The sequence below is a fragment of the Mastomys coucha genome, unplaced genomic scaffold (assembly GCF_008632895.1).
Source record: "Mastomys coucha isolate ucsf_1 unplaced genomic scaffold, UCSF_Mcou_1 pScaffold7, whole genome shotgun sequence".
Classification (NCBI taxonomy): domain Eukaryota; kingdom Metazoa; phylum Chordata; class Mammalia; order Rodentia; family Muridae; genus Mastomys; species Mastomys coucha.
In genome coordinates, this window is record NW_022196913.1 from 49,870,812 (window position 1) to 49,895,865 (window position 25,054).

Genomic DNA, 25,054 nt, shown 5'->3' on the forward strand with positions numbered 1-25,054 from the left:
CTCTCTCTCTCTCTCTCTCTCTCTCTCTCTCTCTCTCTCTCTCTCTCTCTCCCTCTATTTCTCTCTCTCTCTCTCTCAATGAAACTTCTAAGTAAAAATGACAGATGATCTTGGTTTGGTAGGAGATTTTATTCACTGTTCTCTTTCGCTCATTTGTTTTATTTTATGACAGGGTGTTGCTATGAAGTCCAGGCTGGCTGATCCTCTTGTCTCAACCTACCAAGTGCTAGGATTACAGGCATGCACTACTCTGGGCCAGAGCAAGCCCTGGAGGAGATGGGAGAGTTTGGACTCACTGTGTGATGAGACCTGTGAGCAACACTGACATCACTCTATTTCAGGTCAGGTCTCATGGATGGAGATGCAGTGGCTGTCATGGCTGGGGATGCAGTGGCTGTCATGGCTGGGGATGCAGTGGCTGTCATGGCTGGGGATGCAGTGGCTGTCATGGCTGGGGATGCAGTGGCTGTCATGAATGGAGATGCAGTGACTGTCATGGATTGGGTCTCAGTGGCTGTGTTCTTGGAGGCAGTGCTCACAGCTCTGTTTGCTGTTCCTGAGCCTCTTGTCAATCAGTAGCTCACTGGCATTGCATGTCTTTGTGCTATGCAATCAGCTGTCTTCCACAGTGCCCTCCCCTTCCTCATGGTCCTACTGGAATCAGAGCCCTTGGTTGTAGAGTACACCTTCTTCCTGCTCTCCTTGGTTGATAGAGTGCTTGCTGAAGCCAGTTAAAGTGGACACCAGAGGATGATGAACTGGACAGGGGGTACTCAGGGTAACAAGAAACACCCCTTATCAAGTGGTCTTCTACAGGGTTCTCTCTGTTTCTGCTTAGGTGTGATTACCAAGGTCCAGCTATCAAAGTATTGAAGTCCGGTGATCAAAAGCCCCTTTTGGGTCACCTAATTAACATGCCCAATTAAAATCAAACACCTCATCTTAACTCAGGGTCTCTCCTTTACCTTTATAAACCTCCATTTGCCTATGGGGCATAGATGTCTCCTCTCTATCCAGAGGCAGTTCTTTGTCCTCTGGGACAACTACTCCTCCCCTTTTTCCTTGTTCCCTTCTCCTTCTCCCTGGTCCTCTACCCCATCTTTGTCTCATATTCTCTGCCCTCTGCTCCTCTGGGGCAGATGAATCTCCTGTGTGCTGAGACCTAGGTTGCAGGATGTCCTGAGATGACATGTTTCCTTCCAGGAAGAACACCCAATGGGCTGTCATCTGATTATTTTGAAATCCACATACTCTATTGCCAATCTATCCTACCCTTACTTGCATGCAAGCTCCCCTAACCCTTAACCCAGCTGTTGGGAGCCCAGGAAGCTCACTTAGTACTTAGAAAACTCTAGAGAGAGTGAGCCCACAGGCAGACAATGGAGTACACAAACCCCATAAAAAACAAACTCTCCACTCAATTCCAATCCCTTCCAGGTCAGACCCCCCTGTTATGAAGTATCAGGCCACATGCCTGAATCAGGAAGGGGTTGTTTTCATCCTAGACCCTAATATGTGGAAGGCAACATACAGAAGAACAGAAAAGAGGAAGGAAACCACCACCAGGTGTAGCTGTGTTTGCCTTAGCCTTCCCACCACACTTAGCTTCCATATTGGGGTTTTTAGGATCAAAGCCCAGACTCTGGGATCTCCATCAGAGTAGCCCAGCCACCCAACCCCAGTTAAAAACCCAGGTGATAGTTCAAAACAGAGAAGGGAGATGATCTACTCGGTGTGGTCAGATTGGAGAGAAGAACCACAAAGGAATCTAGGACAGTGTAAGTCCAGTTTTGGGGGTTCTGGCTTGGGGTCTGCTCCGTGTGGTCCTGCCCACCACTGACCCTCCTTACCACTGCTCTGTTTTGTCCAGTAAACTGCTCAGTATATTCTCTTCCTGGAAAAAGGATGCCTTCACTTGCAGGCACCGGGCATTCTGCATGGGACTCCTGCGGAAGATGATTTTTTTATTTTTATTTTTTATTTTTGTTTTTTTTTTTTCGAGACAGGGTTTCTCTGTATAGCCTTGGCTGTCCTGGATCTCACTCTGTAGACCAGGCTGGCCTCAAACTCAGAAGTCTGCCTGCCTCTGCCTCCTAAGTGCTGGGATTAAAGGTGTGCGCCACCACCGCCCTGCGGAAGATGAATTATTTGTGGTCCACTATTTCTATGATAGCCAAAAGGCTGGGCACCTAGAAATGCCTCTCCATCCTGCGAGGATGGGTCCAGTTCTTAGTGGGAAGTTGTGAGGTTTCTCTCCTTCTCCCCTCTTTTCTATGCTATAATGTGAGACAGTGAATACAGTTTCCATGCGGGAATTTGGGGTGCTCTTCTGCAAAGACATAAGCACAGACCAACTGGAGGGGGCTCCACATGGAGACTAGCATTGCTTGGCTCTCCTACAAGGATCGTTTTAAAATTTCAGTTATGCTTCTACACCTTATCTTACACATGGCTGCTTTATCTGCTCGTGTGTATTGGCAACCCAAGCAGGTTTGGTGTCCAAAGAGGGAATCAGATCCCTAGAACTGGAGTCATGGATGCTTGTGAACCACCATGTGGGTGCGTGGAGTTGAATCAAGTCCTCTGCAAGAGCAACAGGTGCTCTAACCACTGTGCAATCTCTCCAGCCCCTCCTGTGTGGTTCTAAAAGGTCGTGAACCTCCAGTCTTAAATGCCGATTTATGGAATTACATCTTTTTCTTTTTGCCCTCTTTCTTTTTATTATTATTTTTTATTTAATTTAATTATTATTATTTTTTTATTAAGGTTTCCTGCTATGTCCATTTTTCTGCAAAAAGAAATTTTTAATAGGGCAGAAATCAAAGCTTGACTTTACTTTGAAGTGTATGTGGTCAGAGAGGTCTGAAAATGTCCCCAGTTAGAGGACAAAAAGGAAATTGGACAGGCAGGCCACAAGAAAATACTTTTTACTTACCCACAGTCATATCACAGAAAGACCCAATCTGTTAGAAAGATTAAACAGTTGCTGGAGTGGACTGGGGCAAAGGCCATAGCAATAAACACTAATAACCGAATTTCTGTGGTTCTGAGCTGGGAGGCACATCTGTTTATTGAAGGTTTCCATTCTCTCAGAGATGGGGGGAAGATGCCTGGCTAGTCCAGCTGGACTGAAGGTCTTTTCTGGAGAAGAGGAGCTTAGGAAGGCAGAGAAATCACCATTTTACCTGGTTACATCAGGGTACAGAGCCGACTTTCCCTATCAGAGCTGTGTAATAATGACTAGAAACAGTGGGATTGTCTACTGTCATCATGCATGTCAGACCTCATCGAAACTCCTCAGCTTGGGAGTGGCTAAGCATCAGTTCATCACACCTAACATTTGACCCAATCAGTCGGGAGTCAGTAGGCTACACTGGTTGACTAATTCAGCCAGTGACTTCTTAATAGCAGAACTCACCCATTCATTCTAGGAACATCTGCTGAAGTTCTGTGGAGTGCTGGAAGCTATGACTTGCCCCTAAGAGCTCACCTGATGAGGAAGACAAACCCAGACAATAGTGGGGAAAAGCATGGCAGGGGGAGACATAAGCATCCCCAGAGAATCTGCTGATTCACCCAGTACCAGTGCCAGAAAAGATGAAAGGGTTAGAGGTCAAAGCACCAGGGATGGGTATACCTACTGGTGTGTGACATGTACGTGTATGTGTGTATGTTGTGTAAGGTGTGGGCATTATATGTTTATCTGAAGTGTATCTATGGTTTATGTGTGTCTTTTATGAGGCCCATATATTTATGTGTTTGTCTAAGGCGTATATGTATTGTATACGTATGTGTGGTATGTAAGGTGTGTGTTTATGTGTTTCAGAAGTGTTTCTGTGTGTTTCTCTGAGGTGCAAGCTTCTCTGAGCTGTGAGTTTCTCTGAGGTGTATATATTGTTGTATATATGGTATGCATGTGTGTGATATGTGTGTGTTTCTCTGAGGTATACATGTGAGTGTGTATGTCATCAACAAGGCAGTAGGTGACATCTACAGATGCTTTCAGCCAGTGTAGGAAGTGGAAACATGAGGGTGGAAGAAATAAACCAGTCAATATGGAGAAGCAGGCTGTGTTGAGATGCTCTTTCTCAGAGACCAACCTTCAGATGAATAGGGGAGCATTTCTAATCTCTGATCATGAGAACTCTCCTGGAGCAAGACAGGACGTAGAGTAGGTTCTGGAAATTGTACAAGGGCTCCAAAGCTGAACCAAACAAGAAGGTTGAAGAGGGCATTGTAACCCAAGTCTCAGTCTCAGGCAGCCCATGGCTTCCCTAGCAGCAAATATGACTGAGGGAAGCTTCATGAAGCCCTAGAGAGCAGTAGCCTTTGAGGCAGCTTTGTGATTCTCTTGAGTGCAACTCCTACTCCTTGCACTTGTTGACAAGGTGATCTGGGCCATCTCATAAGGGTATTTGAAGAGAAAGAAAAGACAGCCAGTTATTGTCTGAGGGTGTTCTCCAATGCCCATGTGTTAGAGACTAAACCTACTGTGTGAAGGTGTTGAGTCGTAAGGTTCTTAAGGTGTGATTAGGTCATCTCAAACTGGATGGTTGATCCTCATCATCAACCAACTGGGTCTAGAATGGCCTGGGTTTGGTTTCCCCAATCCACATAGTGGCCTGCACCTGTTAACTTTAATTTCAGGAGATTCAATAGCCTCTTCTGGACTCCATAGTGCAAAATGCTCCTACACATTAAATAAAAATACATCTCAAAAGAAACAGTTTTAATCAACATGAACTTAAAGATATAGAGAAATCTCTAGTCCAGTGGCACATTTTAAGTTTTAATACATTTTAAAAAGTAGTCAAAACCCACTGTTCTTCATACTCAAGTCATTAAATAGTCTGGAACTATTATTCTGGAGTTTCAGAGTAATGAGATTTGGAGTATTTATGCAGAGCCTGAATAAGACTAATACTCGACCACTTAGGAGATGCTGAGCACAGATTTCCCTAAGAAAAATGGGAATTTTTTTTTTCTAATAAGTTATCTGATTAGTTACTTGGAAGAAAGATAAGGAACCGTACTTCCTGGAATAAGACATTGAAATTACAAAATAGTCTGTGAATTTTGATATTCTTTGAGAAAGGCAATTTATCCCCAGAAAAAGAATAAATTTGGAGTGCCTTCTGGAAACGGGCTGCTCTCACTAACTGTGAAGGCTGCGCCATTTTAAAAAGAGTTGCTTTACTTCACAATGGGATGTGATTGACAGTTTGCTTAACAGAGAATCAGGCTGAGTTTGGAAAACAGCCTGGCATTTCAGCCAGGCTGGTGAAGCACCTACTGTGAACCAGGTTATACATTTAACCAAGAACACCAAAAGATTGTGTTTATTACCTACTGCGGTGAATTATTCCCACATTTAATTGCTCACAGCTGCTCAATTAAATTAAATGACTATATGCTATCTCCCAGGGTCAGGAATCTGGGTGGGGTTTCTATCATTGTTTCTCAGGATGCTGAGGTCCAGATAGCAGTGTAGGGCAGAGCTTCCATTTTCTAGAGGCTCTCTAGGAGGCTGGAAGGTCCATCTCCATGGTTACTAGTTATTCAGGTGGCTGCTAGTTGCTTTAGTTAGATTACAGTATATCTCCCAAACGTACATGGTCTCGAAGCTTGGCCCCAGTATAAAGGATTGTTAGGTGGCAGTATTTTACAAAGTCAAGTAGACCACAGGACAGATTTTTCACTCTCAGGGGTGAATTGTACTTTATTTGATCCTATCTCACACACATGCTTCATGTGCCTAATTATCAACCATGTCATGACACAGCCAAGGAACTCTCGCCAGATACAGTACTATGTTGTTTCCACCCACTGGAATAGTTAGCCAGGACTTGGCTGTTAAAATTGCCATGTGTAACTCGGTTAAATGCCATCGTGCCACATCTTAGATTTACCTGGGAAGATAAGAACCATTTGAGTAATTGTCTTTATCAAGTGAGTCTGTGTGCATCCGTTGTCTTGATTGTGGGTGGTACCATTGTGGGTGGTACCATTCTCTAGGATGGATGCCTAACTTGCATAAGACTAGAGAAAGCTGGCTATGTGAGGAAAAGGTAGATAGCACCCCTGCTCTAATTTCTCTATGTTCTTGACTGTGGGTGTGACTAGCTGCTTCCTTGATGTCCTGAAAAGGATGCACTGTGACCTAGAATTGTAGCTGAATAAACCTTTCCTCTGAAATGTTGCTTTTTGGTCAGTAACAGAAATAAAATTGAAACAGCATCCTGACAGATAGGACGGGGCATTTCATTGTGGATTTGACTTGAATTTCTCTAATGCTTAGTGATATTAAACATTATTCTCATGTACTTTCTGGCCATTTGTGAATCTTCTTTGGAGAAATGTCTAAATCCTTTGCTGTTTTCTGCCTTTTAATCATGTTGATTGGAGGAAGGAATTCTGGGTAGATTGGAGGCATTAACCTCTTACTTAGTGTTTCTGAAAGTTTTCTCTCATTCCACAGGTTTTCCCCTCTTGATTATGCTCTTTGAAGCATAGAAATGAATACTTTTGATATGCATGTGACCTTCTTCAAGGAAATACATATAAATTAAGCATGTTTGCACTTAACACACATGTATATAATCTAGTTTAGAATATACCAACTTTACTGAGGGCCATGGGAACAAAAACTGGAACAGACAAGAGCCATACACAAATAAATCAAGGCAATGATTTTCATAAGCAAAGATAGTCCTCCCTCCCCCCTCCTCCATCTTCCTCCTTTTCTTCCTTCTTCTCCCAGCATCTTCCACTCACTGAGCAAGCTTCAGCAATGAGCTATGTCCCAGCCCTTAGATGTGGTTGTTTTGTTTGTTTGGTTCAAGAAGGTGCCGTAAATGTTTTTTGTTTTAAAATGAAAAAGAGGAGGAGGAGGAGGGGGAGGAGGAAGGGGGAGGGGGAAGGAGGAGGAAGAAGACGAAGAGGGGAGGGGGAGGGGGAGGAGGAGGAGGAGGAGAAAGTTTCACTTATGTGCTACTAGAGACATGTTCTCTCTCCAGTTTCCATCTGATCAAAGACAAGGAAAGAGAGAACAAAATAAAGGTAGAGGAAGCAGAAGCAGAGTGCTGTTTGTGCTGGCCCCAGTCCCTCTTCTAAATGGGAACTGAGCCAGCTCCCAACAGGCCCCTAGCAGCTCACAGTGAAGGACAGGATACCTCTGAGCTCAGGGATAGTCTGAGAACACCTCATCTCAGCCTCCTCTCAAATGATTATCTTGTAAAACTTGCAAGCAAGAGCGATCCTTCTGCAGTCCCTCTTCTCTTTTGAAATGTAATAGGCCACAAGTTTATTGTTTCTCAACACAGTTTGTTGGATGGGACAGAGGTTTGAAACAGTGATCTGGTCTCACTGCAGGGATGGTAATTATTTCAACACAACCTACTGAGGTGCCATTTGGTGCCTTGAGAGACAGGCTTTTCCTAGGATGGCAGCTGTTAGGTCCCAGGCTAGTCCCCAAGGGCAATCCCAGAGTCAGCTGGGAGTCATTCCCTGGTACAGTCTCCTCCCATAAGGCCCAAACCTCTTGGCACCTCTTAGAAGATTCAAATTTCAAAGACAAGAAGGCTTTCCGTCTGTTACACAGCTCACCCCCAACCCCTGCCTCACCCCAAACTACCTTTTCTGTGCTCACAGGGCCAATGGTAGCAGTGTGATGCCAATGGGCATGCGATATTTGCATTGGTCACAACCTATCAGTTTATACCACCACCTTCTGGGAGCAACAGTAATCCAAGTTATCGGAGTCAGTGTTACTATCACTTTCAGATGGAGAGTGTAAAAGGAGGCTCCCAGGGCCAGCGAGTTCAAGGAACGGGTGAACCCACCCATTGAGTTGGAGCAAATGCTAGAACTTGATTCCTAGCCAAAGCTAAAGGGAAGCAGGAGAATAAAAGAACTCTGCGGGATGTCACTCACCCACAGAAGGGAAGCGCACAGCATCAGAACCTGGCCCTCTACTGTGAAAAACAAAGGCCTCAAGACCACAGCATACTTTCTTCATTCTGTCCCTGTGCAACTGGATAGAAGGTCTTCTGTTGCACGCCCATGTTTCAGGGATCCTACATTGTGCTAAGGAGCCAGCACCCAAGACCTCAATTCACCCCTCATCAGATTCATTAGTTCCCATGTGACACTTTCCCCTTTACTTTAATAGTTCTTCTTCATCATCATCATCTCCCCACCCCAAACATAACACACATACAATGAGGAAGAATTAAAATGGTTCAGTGAGTATTTGATCAATTGTATCTCCAATAATAGGACTGATAGACTTACAAATAAAATTACAGATGTCCACTTAAATCTGAATTTCAGGTAAAGTGAAATAATTCTTAGTAAGGGTATATTCTTAGTATTTGTATTTTTAAAGGCAACTTTCTTCAAGAAAAATAAGAACAGTAAACATTCTGGGGTGTTTGGCTATTAAACAGTGATTACAGAGAAAGGCATGTAATAGTCTTCAGCTTTGGTTCCCCATTTTTCCCTGTCATTTTATCTATAATAAGGTGGCCTTAAGTTTCTGATAATTAAGCTGAAACTGAAACTCTGATCTTGTGAATTCAGGTTCCAGCTTATTAACGACGATCTCTTGTACATCTGAATTAATTGACTATTGACTTAGGAGGAGGGCAGTCAGTTCATCAAGAGAACTATAATTTCATCGTTGGAACATCTGGCATCTGGCTCTGTAAACACAGTGCTCGGGATTCACCTATGCTAGGATCAAAACTTCCCATGCAAAAGGGGGGAACAAAGCTGCCTACAAAGATTAAGAGAGACAGAAATATATGCTGTTTACACAATTAACCAAGTTATATGTGAGCATCTCTATGGTAACCAGGGCATCCAGAGTGAGGGAAGAGCAAAGGTTTAGTGTAATAGGAGGTTTACATATGGATGCTTACAAAAAGAAAACTGAATCCAACTGTGATGCCTCTAATGTAAGACGGGAAGTCAAGTAAGTATGCTTAGAGAATCGTAGCTCTAAAGTGTTCATCGAATAAAACCTGTGTTTTCCTTAAACCACGAGATAAGAAAAGTTCAGAGGATGCCAGCAGAGTATAGGTGATGCCCAAAAGATGGGAGAATGGCTTTAAAGCCTGGTGTTTTTGGTCACATTCTGTGGGCAACTCAAATGTATTCATCCAAATTGTTATCAGGGCAGTGTCCACAGGTAGACACCAGCCATGGGGTGTTGCTTTCTACCCAGCTGTCCTAATTAACTGTAACTGTTAACCTAACACAGCCTAGCATCACCTGAGTCTTATTTGAGGGACAGGCCAGATCAGTCTGCCCTGTGGGCATGTCTGTGGAAGACTGTCTTGATCAAGACAGTCACTAGTTGATATTAGGAGGCATAGATCCCTGTGAGCAGTGCCGTGCCTAGGCAGGTGGTCCTAGACTATGAAAGAAAGTGGGAGCCACTCAGTGGGAGCCTGTGAGTGAGTTATCAAACAGCGTTCTTTTTTCATGGTTCCTGCCTTTATTCTCTCAGTGATGGATTGTGACCTGAACGGTGTGAGATGAAGCACACCGTTCCTTCCTCCTCTAGGTTTTTTTTGTCCACGTATTTTATCACATCAACAGAGAGGAGAGTGGGGCATCAGCTACCACCTTCTATTAGAATCTTAAGACTAGATGGACTTCACTCCAGGTCAGGGATGCAAAGTAGGCAAATGCCACTTTGGGGAATCAAATCAAGGAATTGAATTACTGTAGCCATGGAGACAGAGAGGGCTGTGATTAGGCCACCAACAAGGTAGTAGAGATTCACTGATTTATCAAGTCAACAGGTATTCAGTCCACAGCCTCTGGGCTGGAATTTCTTTGTTCCCCTAAAAACTACAACCACTACCACACAAACAAACACCTGCACCAAACAAACAAACAAATAAACAAACACCTGCACCAAAACAAACAAACACCTGCACCAAACAAACAAACACCTGCACCAAAACAAACACCTGCACCAAACAGACACACACCTGCACCAAACAGACAGACACACACCTGCACCAAACAGACAAACACACAACTGCACCAAACAGACAAACACACAACTGTACCAAAACAAACAAACAACCTTCCCATCCCCCCAAAACCCCAGCAATCAAAATCCCTGCTATGGGGGAGGGACCACATCCTAGTGAAGGGAGGCCAAAAATCAAATTATTCAGTTATTCACTTGGTAGCAAATAGTTCTTGGATCCTGTGTGCCAGGAATTACTATAGACACTGAGATATATTACTAAGTAAAACATACAATAACCCCATGGCACGGCGCATACAATATAGGGGCAGGAGATGGGTGAGAATCTTAACATTTTGGTAGACAAATTCTGTATTTGTAGGTAAGTACTGTTAGGATAAGGGAAGCTGAGGATTAATTGGAGGGGGTGGAGGGATAAGTTTAGGTAATGGCCAAAGAAGCAGACATTTGAATAAAAACCCAAGGAAATCAGGAGGGAAACCTCCCAGTGCTTAGTAACAGGTATTACCGGAAATGTTGGTGGGAGTTCTATCAGTCACCCTATGATCCAAGGGAAATCGAGGTCCCCCCTTGGGGCTCCATCATACTAATGAAAGAATTTAAGAATGGACTCAAATGGGAACTCAGGACAATTTTATTTGCATTTAAGAGAAATCTTCCAGGGCAGGCAAGCTGCAAACCTTGGCAGCTTAACAGGAGAAGGAGGAGGAGGAGGAGGAGGAGGAGGAGAGAAAGAAAATAAGCCATGTCATGTGCTTGAGTCAGCTACAGGGTAAAAAGCTGTTACATGAGAGAGTGAATGCTCACAGAACCAGAGGAAAGCAGGCTCTGGCCTAGGCTCTGGCCAGCAGGCAAAAATCAGACACACACCCCTCCCGCAAAGGTCCTTACACATTTCTGAGTTGGGATTCAGCTTGTTGGGACTGCACTAGGAGAGTGGGAATTGTGAAAAGGAAAAGCATAGAATCTCATTAAAAGGCTAAGTATTTCTTCTACCTCTTTTGCTTGGCTGAAGGTGAGTCTGATCCCAATGGATGGTCCTTTGGCCAGTTGATTGGCTTGCCTGACTCAAGTAACTTTTTTTTTTTTAAGATGTATTTATTTATTTTATGTCTATGAGTACACTGTAGCTGTCTTTAGACACCAGAAGAGTGCATCAGATCCCATTACAGATGGTTGTGAGCCACCATGTGGTTGCTGGGAATTGAACTCCGGATCTCTAGAAGAGTAGTCAGTGCTCTTAAAGGCTGAGCCATCTCTTGAGCCCCTCATGTAACTCTTTAAGGGAGGAGACAGTTGTGTGTCATTCCACCAGAGGTAGCTTTCATTACTTAATTAGCCTTCAGTACTTGAACTAGATATGCCATCTAAGTGAAACCAACAGACTCTCTTGATTCCAGATTTTGCAACCCATGATGACTAAACCTGTCACTTTTCCCCCTCTTACATTAAACCAACATTAAAGAAGGCCCAGGCTAATTTCAAAACAGAATTCCTCAGGCTAAAATTTCACCTTGGTGAAGTTCACCTTGGTCAGCTGCTTATCTGACCCTGTAAGACATCAGGAGAAGAGATAACAACCAACTTTCCCAACAGGTTGGTCTCAGTTAGCAAGTGGGCTGAGAATGAAGCTTCCTGTTCCTTATCCTTCGTAAATACTCAAGGTGACCAGTGGAACCCACCTGTAACTGGAGCACTGATCGGACCAAGGCAGTATGGTGGTGATTTCAAAGCCAGCATATTGAGGTCATGTCTCAAAAATAAAGCAAGACAGAGGTAATCTAAAGCAACTAGATGTTAACAAATCTTAGTTTTCTACACTTCTATCTATCATCATCTTATAAGGAAAATAACTTCAAAATAGTTAATCTGTATGTGTTTTGTTTGTGCTTTCTTCAAACAGTTTTTTTCTTTAAATCAGCTTCAATAGCAACAGCAAAACCACTCTAAAACATAACCATAAACCAACAACTCTTTGCTTAGCAACTCAAAAGAGTTATTCTGTAATATGGCCTAGGATATTTCTCAATTCTGGAATAAAATAAAACCAGTCATGACTAATAAATCATGTTATTTTTATTTTTTCCTCTTCTCTTTGTGTTGCTAGGGATCAAGCCTAGGACCTTGGAGATGCTAGTTCTTGTCTTGCCTCCGTGCTATGTCCAACTTTCTAAAAGACTGTGATTTTGTCCTGGGATGCCCAAAGCTATGAGGGAGTAAAAGTTGGAGCTGCTGGCAGTCACACATGTCTTCTTTGGGAGAAAATAAAGTGAACTTGTAGGAACTCTGGGGCCAAGTCCACCTCCATCCTTTCGAGTTCAGTGGTACTGGAACCTGCGTTTTTCTTTCGTTTGTTTTGGTTAACTTTGGTTGGGTGTTGTTGGATTTCAGACAGAGAAGATGATGATCCTAGGAAGAGAATTTCCAGCTCTTTTGGAACAAGGATCCAGTGAAGCTAATAGTCTTGGCCAGAGATATGCCCATTAGTGTTCTGATGCCGGTAAACTTTCCGTGCCCTGGCTCCTGGTCAACCATCTCCTATTCCCTTTGTGCCTGCTTGAAATCTATCTGACCCAAGCACCATTAATGCTGTTTCTAATATTTTTTTTTAAAAAAGAAGATAAGGATAACTTTACTCAAAGGGAGCCAAGGCAACAGATATAGGAGCCCTGCAATGGGGTCTTGAAGTATGAGAGAAACACAGGGTTCTGATCCTCCTTCCTTTTACCTTGCAGATGCTCCTATCCACTAGCCTATTTCTGCAGATGTCGACTCTTCAGTAGCTAGGAGAATGGAGGAGGCTGTAGGATGGACAGAAGAGAAGCATCACTAAAAGCTTGGCAATTGGGTGAAGATGGCCCCCTCAAGTGTTTCTGTGACTTCATTTGCTCCATTAACTGAAGATGGCCCCTCAAGTGTTTCTGTGACTTCATTTGCTCCATTAACTGAGGGGCCTGAAAGGTTGTGTGTCTCCTCTCAACCTCCCAGCAAACTATGACGCATTCTCCTCTTCTCTGTGAGGTGCATACTTTCATCAACTTACACATTACAAGGGCTGTAAGCCATTGTTATTCTCATCCTTGCCTTCTGTCTTAGGAACAGGCAATGGCTTCTTCAGGTTTTCCATCTGTATAAAAGGACTTTCCAGGCCTTTGTGCTGTAGAGTGAAAACTAGAACATTGTAATGTTAAGCCCAGAGAAAACCTAACCAAAGCTTCTAATTGTTTCACAAGGAAGCTGAAGCCCAGGAAGCTAAGTGGAATGGCAAATTTGACTCCAGAATTATGTATTCTGGGCTTGCACAGTAGAGATTAGAGAATAGGATTATGTCCAGCTGTGCCCAAAGCCTCCATCTTCTGATACACATATTGCTGTGTGACAGTGATTCCTCCAGCCTCTGTTTTCTCATTGGTACAAAGAATTCCACAATGACAGTTACTTCAAAAGCTTTAATAAGTGATGGATTAAATAAGGCCTATAGCGTGCCTTATATAACCCTCTATGCTTCAAACTGCTGACTTACCAACCTTGTGCTAATGCTCCACTCCCTCATGAACATCAAAAAGAATTCAGTGTTCTTCTCCTTGTCTCTATTGGGCAGGGTTATCTGAAGCAAGGATTTTTAAATGGTGGGTCATGACCCCATATGAAGTTGTACAAATGAGTGTGAGGAGTCATGAAAACTTCGTCATTAGTAAAAGATTACTGAATGTGCAATCAACAAGCATTGATCCAAAGTCTAAGGTGTAACTAGTTTAGGGCATTACTAGTGTGTGACTCTTCTGCAGCCTTGGCTCTCTGGCTTGCTCCCTCTGTACAGAGCACGCCAGCAGGCCTTACTATACTGCAGAGAACTATCCAAGACTCCAAGGCTTAGATTTTGAGATGGTTGTTATGAACGGCAGGGCTCTACATACAAGATTTCTGTTCTTTTAGAAGCATGGTGGTTTCATTACAGAAAGCAAAGGATTTAACCGCCTTTCTACCATAATTCCTTAGGAGGTTGGGTTTCAAATCAGTATATCTTTAGGTTGTACAGTGTGAGGATGCTTGTTTTTAAAAATTAGTTTAAATTGCTGATTTGAATCTCATAAAAGAAAGAAACACTAAATGAATTTTAATTAGGGATTAGGAAAGGATTCCCAACAAGTTCTGGAATGGTCCTAAACCATTCGGTATAAGTTATTTTTGCAAGGTGATATGCTCAGCATGGATGAATATAAATCAAAATGTCAGTCATCTCTGAAAAATGTTGCTGCTCTATGTCCTGGCAGTATCAAATATTTGGTCAAGATGTAAATCTTTAAGTAAGAATAAACAAGCACACTTATCCCATTAATTTGCATGCAACTTTGCTTTTGTCTTTAAATAATGATACACACACATACACACACACATACACACACACACACACACACACACACACGTTCAAACAATTGCTTTAAAATAAATGTTTTTATGGCCTGTTACCTATAAATGTGTGATTTATATTCATATATTATATACCTATATATTCCATCCATGTTTTCCATGAATTCTATCCATGTTTCTCAGGTAATCCTTGAGATTGCATGCAAAAGCCAAGAAAGTGGTCGCAGAGGGAGGAAGAATAGGAATGCTAGCCCAAGTCTTAGGGTCTCCAGTGGAAAAGGTTCGTGAAGAAGAAAAGAGGCAATAACACTTCCTAGAAGTGGTGGGCCATGAGGTAGACATCCACGAGACTATGGAGGCTGGATGGACAGAAGAATCTCTAAGTCTGTTTTGTAACAGCTTGCAGAAATGAGTAGCAGGCCGGCAAACATTCGAGAACATGCAGGCCTTAGAATCCATTGCTGTCCTGGGTCTCTGAGGGCTTAGGGCAGGGATGCTATTCCGTTCAGTTGAGGAAGCTCTAGGTGGAAGCCGCTTACAAATTTATACTTTGACCTTTTCTAATCAGGTTGTACCTGGGGCTAGCAGGCTATGTGCATGCAACAAACTATATATCAGAAACCAGACACATTCAGAGGAAAGGAAAAAGTTAACATTTGGATTAAACGCTCATCTCAACTACAAGATATTAAACATAACTCCCATGCTGCTTGCTAATGCCTAAGTATCCATCATCCCCAAATCCCCAAATGAAGAATTCTCAGTGGTCTAAGCTGTTTCTCCCAGAAGGACATTGGAAGATGAAGGTCAGCCTCTCTCCTCAGCAATGAGTTATGTCGGCCTTCCATCTTCTTCCCTCATTTGTAAGAAATGGAAACTTTCACAGTGTTTAATGGGCTTCTTCACATGTTATTTCACGGACCATTAACATAACTGGATAATAAAATCGATGGTTAAAATCCCCTACCTACGCCATGAAAAGTGTGAATGTGCAGTGACTAACCTAAGTCAGAAAAGGGCAGAACAGAAGGAAAGTCATTGGACACAAATTGAGGATGGCGTTGAAGCACAGTGAGCGGTTCTCTACCCATTGGTGGGAAAATAATAATAAAGTAGTTACGATGTATGTTCTGTTCTCATGGCTTTCTGTCTTCCCATGTGTGATGAGATGCATTGGCCTCACTTGAAGAGAGAAATATTTTTTGAGGGAGAGTCTTATCTTACCAAAGAGCTCAGATTGCCCTTAAATTCGTGATCCCCCTGCCTCAGCCTTCCAAAGACTGGGATTATAAATCTATGCTGCCTTGCCTGGCTCTGAGAGGAATCTTATATAAATAGAATTATTAGATATCTCTGTTAAGAAGGATGTATTTGTTTTATCTTTTGAGATATTTTTCCCCCTGAAAAATGTCCTAACCCCCAGGACCTCAGAATGTGAGGAATTAGGAGTTGAAGGCATTAAATGGGTCATGTGGGGAAGGCCATGATGGCATGTCCTTAGAGAGAAAGAGAAATGGCTGGTCACATGCCACCAAGAGAGGTCTGAGAAGAAGCCAACTTCCTAAAGCCTTGGTCTTGGACTTCCAGCATCCTGAACTCTAAGAAATTGGTTTCCATGGCAGCCATGAAAGATACTGATTAGGCAAGATACCATGTGCTCAGTAGGTAGCTATTTAGAGACCTCTGTGAAGCTGGTCTGCTTCATCCTCTGCTAAAGATATTGGGCTGAGATAATCATGTCTTGGTCACTTTACCCATCTCTCCCTGTCCTTGATCAGGGGAGGTTGGCAAGCTCATGGCAATCAGATCTGTCTTTCAGGTTTGTGAATAATCAGAGAGCTGAGATGTGGAAGTCGGGGTGATGGGAAAGCCACAGAGTTTTGAGGCCATCCATATTGGTCTATGGCTGGGAAGTACAACGTGTTCCTTGGTAGTTTACATTCAGAACCCCGGGGTGGTAGAGTCCCAAAGCGGTAAAGGTGTGTGCCCATAGCTACTCACCTTCAGGAGGAGGCTCCTACCATTAGAGTCTTGCCTTGAGTTCTTGCCCTGACTTCCCTCAGTGATGGAGTGTGATGAAGAAGGAGGAAGAGGAAGAGGAAGAGGAGGAAGAGGAGGAGAAGGTACCTGATAAAGTAGTCATTCAGGTCCTCCCAGTTGAGGCTACTTTAACACATACACACACACACACACACACACACACACACACACGCACACGCACACGCACACGCACACGCACACGCACACGCACACACAGGTTTGGACAATTCTTGAGTTTTCTCTTGAGAAGCTTCTGGAAAGTAGAAGCTTGTCTAATCTATGTCATATAGTAGTGGCTATGTTGTCATCCTCCTCTTCCTCTTTCTCTTCATCATCATCATCATCATCATCATCATCATCATCATCACCACCACCACCACCACCACCACCACCACCACCACCACCATCATATCATCAACATCAACATCAGCATCACTAGTGTTAAAAGATAGGGAAGGGTTGGTTCTATAGGTTCTCTCTTTTCCCTTTTTCCTGGGTTCCTGGAAACAAACTCAGATCGTCAGACTTGCTCTGCAAGTGTCTTGCCCTCTGAGCCATCTTGCCTACCCTACCATCTAAGTATAATAATCTGGAGTCCCTTTCTTATAATGACCCTTTAAAACAGGCTTTCAGAACCTGAAAGGCCCTGAACCTTACGAGAGGAACACAACTGGCTACAAGGGTGCTGCCAGGCACAGGGGACCAAAACGAAGATGCAGAATGTGGACTGACTACTGAAAACCCACAGCAATGGTGACAGGGGCAAGGACTGCCAACGGGAAAGGAGACAATGACAGTGAGAGGGCAGAGGAAGCCTGAGTTGGCAGAGGGGACGGGAAACAATTCAGTCCACGTGAAGTTGGTGAGCTTTTCTGCATTAGGTTAGAAGATGAGCCTTGAAATTAGATAAATCCAGTTACAGGAGCTTAAAAATAGCTCCTGTTTCTTGCTCACTCAACCTTAAGGCTTGTACCTGCTCTGTGTATCAAAATGATGACCACTTGTGTCAGGTGCCAGTACTGGGAGGAGGCAGAGATGACTGCCGAAGACCCCAGACCCAATCTCACTGGAGATTGGATGAGTGTATCATATGGCCCGCTTGCTCATTCTCAAAGGTTTGCTGCCTCCATCAATCTGAGACAATGAAAAATGAAAAGGAGGGATGGAGACGTGGCTCAGCAGTGGGGAGTGACTGCTTCACAATTTTGAAGACAAGGGTTTGGGTCCCAACATCCACATCACAAACTGGGCTTCTTGTCAGTTCCCATGCCAGGCGGAGGCAAGACCATGGCTGGCGCTTTGCTGGGGTGCTTCCAGTGTAGCTGAGAGAACCAGAGCCTCGGACCGAGAGAGAAACACTGCTTCAAAAGGTGATAGAGGAGAACAATAGAGGAAGACCCCAGCTGTGTGTGTGTGTGTGTGTGTGTGTGTTGCTGCAGATGGAACCCATGACCTCTCTCATGCTAAGTGATAAAACGCTCTATCTACCACTCAGCTGCATCCTCAGGCTCAGATCTCAAACATGCCATGCTCTTACTGTGTCTTTGCAAAACCACCTGGTCTGACTTCAGACTCCTTGAAAGAAAGGATGTTGTCTTGTTTAGATTTAATATCCTTCATAGCCTCTCAAAATGACAGATATTCAGCACAGGACAGGAACTTTAGAAAACTTCCTAATAAATAAATTGTTAATGGAGGGTGGAAAGAGGAGCAGTAGAGACCCACGCCAGGCAATGAGATGACCTTGGGCATGAATTCTGGGGGCAATGGGAATTAGTGGTTAAATATGATTTTAGATCTAGGTTTTGGGAACTATTCTCTATAGGCTGGATATCAACTATTTTAAGATCTGTTGGCCGTTCTATCTCGTCTCAGCTTACCCAACTCTGTCCTTGCAACTACCATCCTGGAAGGAAATAAGACAGTCTAATTCTGTCTTTGTAACCACCATCCTGGAAGGAATGAAGACACTCTAAATGGTCATGAGTTTCTCTTTGCTCACCAGACTATTGAAACACTAGACCCCTTCAAATTAGAATTTCCCCAGAAATTTCATGCTGGGCTTGGGGGAAAGAGAATCTGAAGCCCTGGTGCCAGTCAGGGGAGGAACTCGTCTCCAGGAAGAGATCTTACCAATTCTCACAACATGTCAGAACACCTTGCAGGAGAGCCTGGCACTGAGACAGCGAGGATGGGCGAGGCCACACCCTGACCCTTAGCTGTGCACACCTCTTGCTTTCTACTGTAATCCAAACTTCATATCAGCACATAGAAGATAGTGTTGGCGACACTGAAGAGGTCATTGGACCTCTTTGTTCCTCTTCCCAGCGTGGCCACATTGAATATAATTATTTTTTTTTCTGTTTTTCATTATTACTCCAGTTGGCTTCCTGGGGATAGATGGCTAAGCCCAGCTTGTTAGGGCTGCCAAAATCTAAGCTTCTAACACTATCCTCTGCTATGTCCTCCAAGTCTGTAAGCAATTGAGTAACTGGAGGTAGCGTGTGCGTGATAGCCATGGCTGTGTTCCAATACAACTTTATTTATATGCACTGGATTTTGAATGTCATACAATTTCCAATATCACAAAATATTATACTTAAATTTTTTTTCCTTCACTACTTAAAAACTTTGAAAACTATCATTAGCTCACTGGCAGTAGAAAAGTGGGTGGGTGGATTTGGCTCTCGGGCCATAGTTTGCCAAACCCTTATTTAGAGCAACAATTAAAATGTTGCAATTAAAGAAGATTCACATCAAAGTTTTTATGTTGGTCAAAAGGACAGTGATTGAGTAAATTATGGTACAATTACTTGTGGAAAATTCTTTATGGCCAATTAAAATAGTATAAAGATTGTGGGGCAACATAGAAAATGCTATGATAAATTGCAAGTTGAAGAAGCAGACTCCAAAATTATGAGTGTTCTGATTCTAACTATGTTGAATGAATCTTAAATAAACCCTGTGCAAATTATGTATGCACGAGATTGAAAGGGAAAATGAAAGCTGTTTGATTTGTATGGAGTTGGGACTGTGGGGTAATTTGTTTTTACTTAAGCGTGAGTATCAAGCTGCCTGGTGAAACTCTCAGGTTGTATGATGTGATTTCCAAGGACACTCAGCTCAAGTTATTTCATCAGGCAAGGAAGGAAGAGGATGGAATGTAGGTTGGTTAGAAGTCAGCAGTGTGAAGTGGTGTTGCCACTCACCATTGCTATGTGCTAAATGCTCTCATACTTGATGTTTTAAAACAGCACTGTATACAGTATGCTCTGTGCATTAGAAATGCAATCAGGACCCAGTAGCAATGGCGCATCTGTAGCCTGTGATGTTGGTAGCTTCAGCTGGGAGGACCTGAATGTCTACTTTATCAGGTGCCTGGACAAGGAAATGCCAAGGATGGTGCGTTCCTTTCCTAAGGCTGAGAAGGTGAAGTGCCACAAACCAGGCAGGTTGACAAAGAGGCTCGGAGCTCCGGAGGCTGAAATTGCAGGTCAGGTGGTTGGCAGAGATGGTTTCTTCCAGGGCATGTGGGAGACAATGTGTTCCTGCTTTGCTTTAAGCTCCTGAAGGTTTGTTGGCAGACTTTGGCATGCCACAGCTTGTGGAGGCACTGCCCTGCTCTCTGCAGTCACTTCTCCATGCTGCCTTCCCTGTCTATTTAGTTAACTGCTTATTCAAATAACTAATTCATGTTTGGTCTTTTGGGATAGGTTCTCAACCCGTAGCCTAGGTTTTCATGGAGCTAATTATGTATAGCTCAGGCTTAAATTAATAGCAAGCCTCCTGCCTAGCCTCCACACCCAAGTGCTGGGAATACAGGTAGGGGCCAAGACACTCAGCTTAATTCTACCCATTTTATTAGAACACCAGTCATATTGGATTAGGATCTATAATAATGACCTCCTCTTCACTTAATCTTCTGATATGACTCTGTTTCCAAATAAAGGCCATATGCACAGTGAGATGGTTAATTTTTGTTGTCAACTTACCTGGGTTTAGAATCTCCTAGGAGTCTGAGGCACACCCCTGGGTGTGTCTATGAGAGTAACTTAGAGAGTCACTGAAGAAGGGTAAGATCTACCTGAATGCAGGAGGCACCATTCCATGGGCTGGGAGCTTGGGTGGAATTTAAAAAAAGGGGGGGGAGGGAGGAGAAAGTGAACTGGGAACCAGGATCTCTCCTCTCCTCTTCTCTTCTCTTCTCTTCTCTTCTCTTCTCTTCTCTTCTCTTCTCTTCTCTTCTCTTCTCTTCTCTTCTCTTCTCCTCTCTCTCTCTCTCTCTCTCTCTCTCTCTCTCTCTCTCTCTCTCTCTCTCTCTCTTTCTCTCTGCACCCTGGCCTATGAAATGTGAACAAGCCCTTACTGCACTCTCCCACCTTACCACTAGGCCTTCCCCAACATGGACTGTATCCCTTAAAACTATGAGCCAAAACAAATATCCCTTAAGGGTGCTTTAGCCAGCATCAAGGAAAATAGTCAGTGCATACATAGGTACTGGGGATTTGGACAAGCATTTTGGGAGATTCAATTAACTCTATATTAGCTGGGCCCAGTGGAGGTGACCCAAGAGACTATCTGTACAGGCTGTGTATGCATACTGAGGCCTTTGTCTCTGTGCCTGGCATAAGAACTTTTATGAACTACCTTCTGAAGCTTTTACTCAATTGATAGAAACATTTACAAGGTTGTCCTATGTTTCATTCTGTCTCAGTGATTAAATACTTTGACCAAAAGCAACTTGGGAAGAGATGTTATTTGGTACCTTCTCCTTCTCTCCCTCCTCTTCCTCTTCCTCCTCTTCCTCTTCCTCCTTCTTCATCACACTCCACCACTGAGGGAAGTCAGCACAGAACTCAAGGCAAGAATCTAATGGTAGGAACCATAAAGCTTACTTACTGGCTGGCTCTCTGGCTCCCTCGTTGCCTAATTCTTAGCTGGTTTCTTAAAATATAACTCAGGACCACCTGCTTCAGAATAGAACACAGCACACAGCGGGCTGCGACCTCCTGCATCAATAAATGATCAAGAGGGTCCCTCACAGACAAACCTGATAAAGAAGTTAACTAACCAAGACTCTTTTCAAGTGACTCTAGACTGTGAATACTTAGTACTTAGTGGGAGATCCTGACTCCTGATGGGGACATTAGCCTCACCTGTGCATACAAGTATCAAAGTATTTCAGATATTTACATTTTTAGAGCATTTTTAGGCAAACAGTGAAATTGAGAGGAAAGCACAGAGGTGCCCACATACCCCCATGCTCACTCTTGCATGGCCTCCTCTACAAGCAACATCTCCCACCCAGAGTGGCACATTTGCAAAGACAGATGACTCTGCCAGGCCACTGCCCTCACCCAAACCTCAGGTTGTTGCTGAGGCTCCTTCCTGATGTCCATTCTTTGGGTAAGGACAAATGTGGAATGGCATGTATTCACCATTACGGTGCCCTATGGACTCGTTCCACTGCCCTAAAATATTCGTGTTGGCAGCCATCCTTAGAAAGTGCCACAAGTAAAGATTTTTATTCTAGAATTTATGACCCCACTGGGGACCCTCGGTTGGCTTATTAAGCATCTGTGAAGCCACGGGAGCTAAGCAATGCTATCTGCCACCGTGTCTCTTTGTTTCTGCGGTACCAGCCCTCAGATGGCATTCTGTGCTCTGAAGGGTCTTTGACCCACAAATGATGGAGTTCTGAAAAATTGAGTCCATCTGCTGCTTCCAAACAGAACAAGGCATGCCTTCCTTTAACTCAGAAAAAACGTTTCCTGTCTAGCTTGGCATCAATGACGGCCTTTCTCCTTCCCCCAGGCAGCTCCTGCCATCTGGCAAATGGCATTGTTTTGTGACCCCAGTGTCCTTGAAGCCACCCAGCAGCCCTGAGTGGTCCCAGAATGCTCTAGCTTCTCAGTGGACAGTGAAGGGGTTGAAAAGGATCCCCTTTCCCCTACTCTCTAGATTTGGGAAGCTGTGTGACACCTCACCTGTATCTTAGAGTGGCCCTAAGAGTCAGTGACCCACAACACTCAGTCCTTTTTATATTGATCACAGATTTGTGATATTTGTGTGCGTGGCTATCTCTTCTTCTGCCTATCAAATGCCCCAGAGAGCAACTGTTTATTACATTTCTTCTTTAATTAAAAATATTCTGTCTCACTTGTGAGACAATTCATAATATGGTTAGTACTTTACAAACATCAACCAAGCTGTTGCAAGTCAACTCAGATTGCTGGCATCCTGGTGCTAGGTATTATATACGTGGTTAGAATCAGGGCCTTGGTAAAATGGTCTCAGTTAGGGGATGGTATCAGTTGCAAGTGGGCAACAATGGGATAAGATAAATAGATTGAGAGGGAGACTTGGGGGGCAAAACCTAGAGACTTCCCATTGTCACTAGCAATGATGGGACATTGGTTAAGATAGTTCCAAGGACATGGTAAAAGCTGAATGTGAATCATGGCTTACAGTGTTTTCTATGAGATAGGTAGTCAGCAGACTGGGAAGGTTGCTGGCCCTGAACTCAGGTTGTTGGGATCTAGCTCATCCTCAGTTGCCTGTGTGACTGTAGGCATTCATAAGGGACCCCAGCCTCCTCTGTCAAGCACCAACATTCTATGCTCATCAGCTGTTCTGTGTGCTTGTGAATGCCCAGCCCTGTTACAGGCATTGGGCTAGTTCTTGCGCAGGCCTTTTATGTTTTCTGTATTTGCGCAATCCTCAAGTGCTTATCGTGACTCTGCACAGAGGTTGTACTACACCCTATTCACCAACAATACAACTGAAACACCCAGCTGCCTAACTCTATCATTCATTGCCAAATAATATACACCTGGGATTCAGACCAAGTGGTCTTGTTCCACGAGGTAAGTAGCTCCTTCTTCCATATGCTACCATGGCATATGGAAGTACACAGACCTAGCAACCATGGATTGGACACTCTAAATATATGGACAGAACCAAACTCTCTTTGTTTCTGTCAAGTCTTTAATCACAGCTATATAAAAGTCATTAACACAAGGAAGAACACACACGAAGTATAGGCATATCTGTGTTCCTATTGCAGGCTTCTTGCTATAAGAAGTGACGAGAGGAAGCCATTCAAGATAAAATCCCACCTCTTTCTCTTCCTTCTTCTCTTTCTTCTTTTTAGCACTGAGGATCGATTTCAGAGGCTCCCCAAATTCTAGGGAAGCGATCTACCACTGAATCCAAACATCTGCTCTTACAGCAGGCAGCATTCTTCTTAGCCAGGGGAAGCCGCTGCTGCACTGGAAGAGAATGTGCCTGACGTCAGGAGGGTAACTAACTGCAGTGCTTTTCTTGTTGCTGTGGCTAGATACCTGATGAGAAGCAGCTTAAGGGTGGATGGGTTTATTTTGTCTCATGCTTTAAGAAGGGATTCAGTCTATCATGGCAAGGACTGGAGGCAGTGTCTCATTGTGCCCAAAGTAAGAGGGAACTAGAGATGGGACAGGAAGTGGGACAGGCCATAATAGTTCAAGGCTCTCCTTCAGTAACCCACTCACTCCAGAGAGGTTCCATCTCTTAAGGATTTGACAACCTTCAAAAACAGTGCCACCAGCCAGGGACTAAGTGTTTGGACACATAAGCCCGTGGGGGGACATTTCAAGTTCCAAGCATAGCAGGAAGGGGACAGGTTTCTTTAGCATCCTTCCCATCTGTGCTTTCTCTCCTTGCCTCCTCATGGATAACATCCAAATGGAAGCCCAAGAGACACTCGGAGAAGCAATTGGCAGAGAATCCATTTGAGAGACTGTTAAGTACCCATCCCCCCAGGAAAGTCAGGGTCTGTACATCTATACGCCATCTTTAATGAGGTCAGTGAAATCCGGAGAGTATGGAGCAAAAGTTTCAGAAGCCAAAGAAGCCGGAGAGACTCTTACAGAATAAAAGCAAGATTAATCCTCGAATGGGCCATTTGAGTAATAATAAGGAAACTGCCAAGAACACCACAAAGGTTTCTTTTACACCTTTGAGGAGAGAGAGATTTTAAAAAGATGGTGTGGGGAGAAAAGAGGCCAGGTAGAAAGATAAAGATGACATATGTTGGTCAGTAAGACCCAGCACTTGCCCAAAGGAGAAGGCTCCCAATCAAATAGAGAACTTGTGTTTAATGAGTTCTTTAACGTCATGTTCCCATCTTGTTTGACTAGGCTTGCTCTGCAATAGAGAAGGAAAAAGATGGAGACAGAAAGACTGCCTGTGAGGCTGCAGTTCAGGGGAGAGGTGATATAAGAAACGGAAGACAAAGGCGATGAAAGAAAAGGGTGTTTAGAAGTGAAGCTGGCAGGCTTAGGTAAGGACCAGAGGGACCTGGCCAAGGACATCACTCTGTTTCAGGTTTCAGCAACTGGATTCACAGAAGCTGTAGAACAGATGTGAAGAACTGGAAAAATGCCAGTCTGCTTTAGGTGGTGGAGGGATGTGGTGGAATGACGCCGTACTACACTTAGGGGTCCCCAGCTAGTCACATGCTCTTACAGCTTGAGACCCAAATGGCTTTGGTCCCTCAATCAACTACATTTCCTAGACTTTTGATTTCCTAATGGAGTCAAGCAGGGTGGGAAGCAGCAGAGCCTGAAGCCTCAGGGTGCTGATGAGGTCAGCAGATGT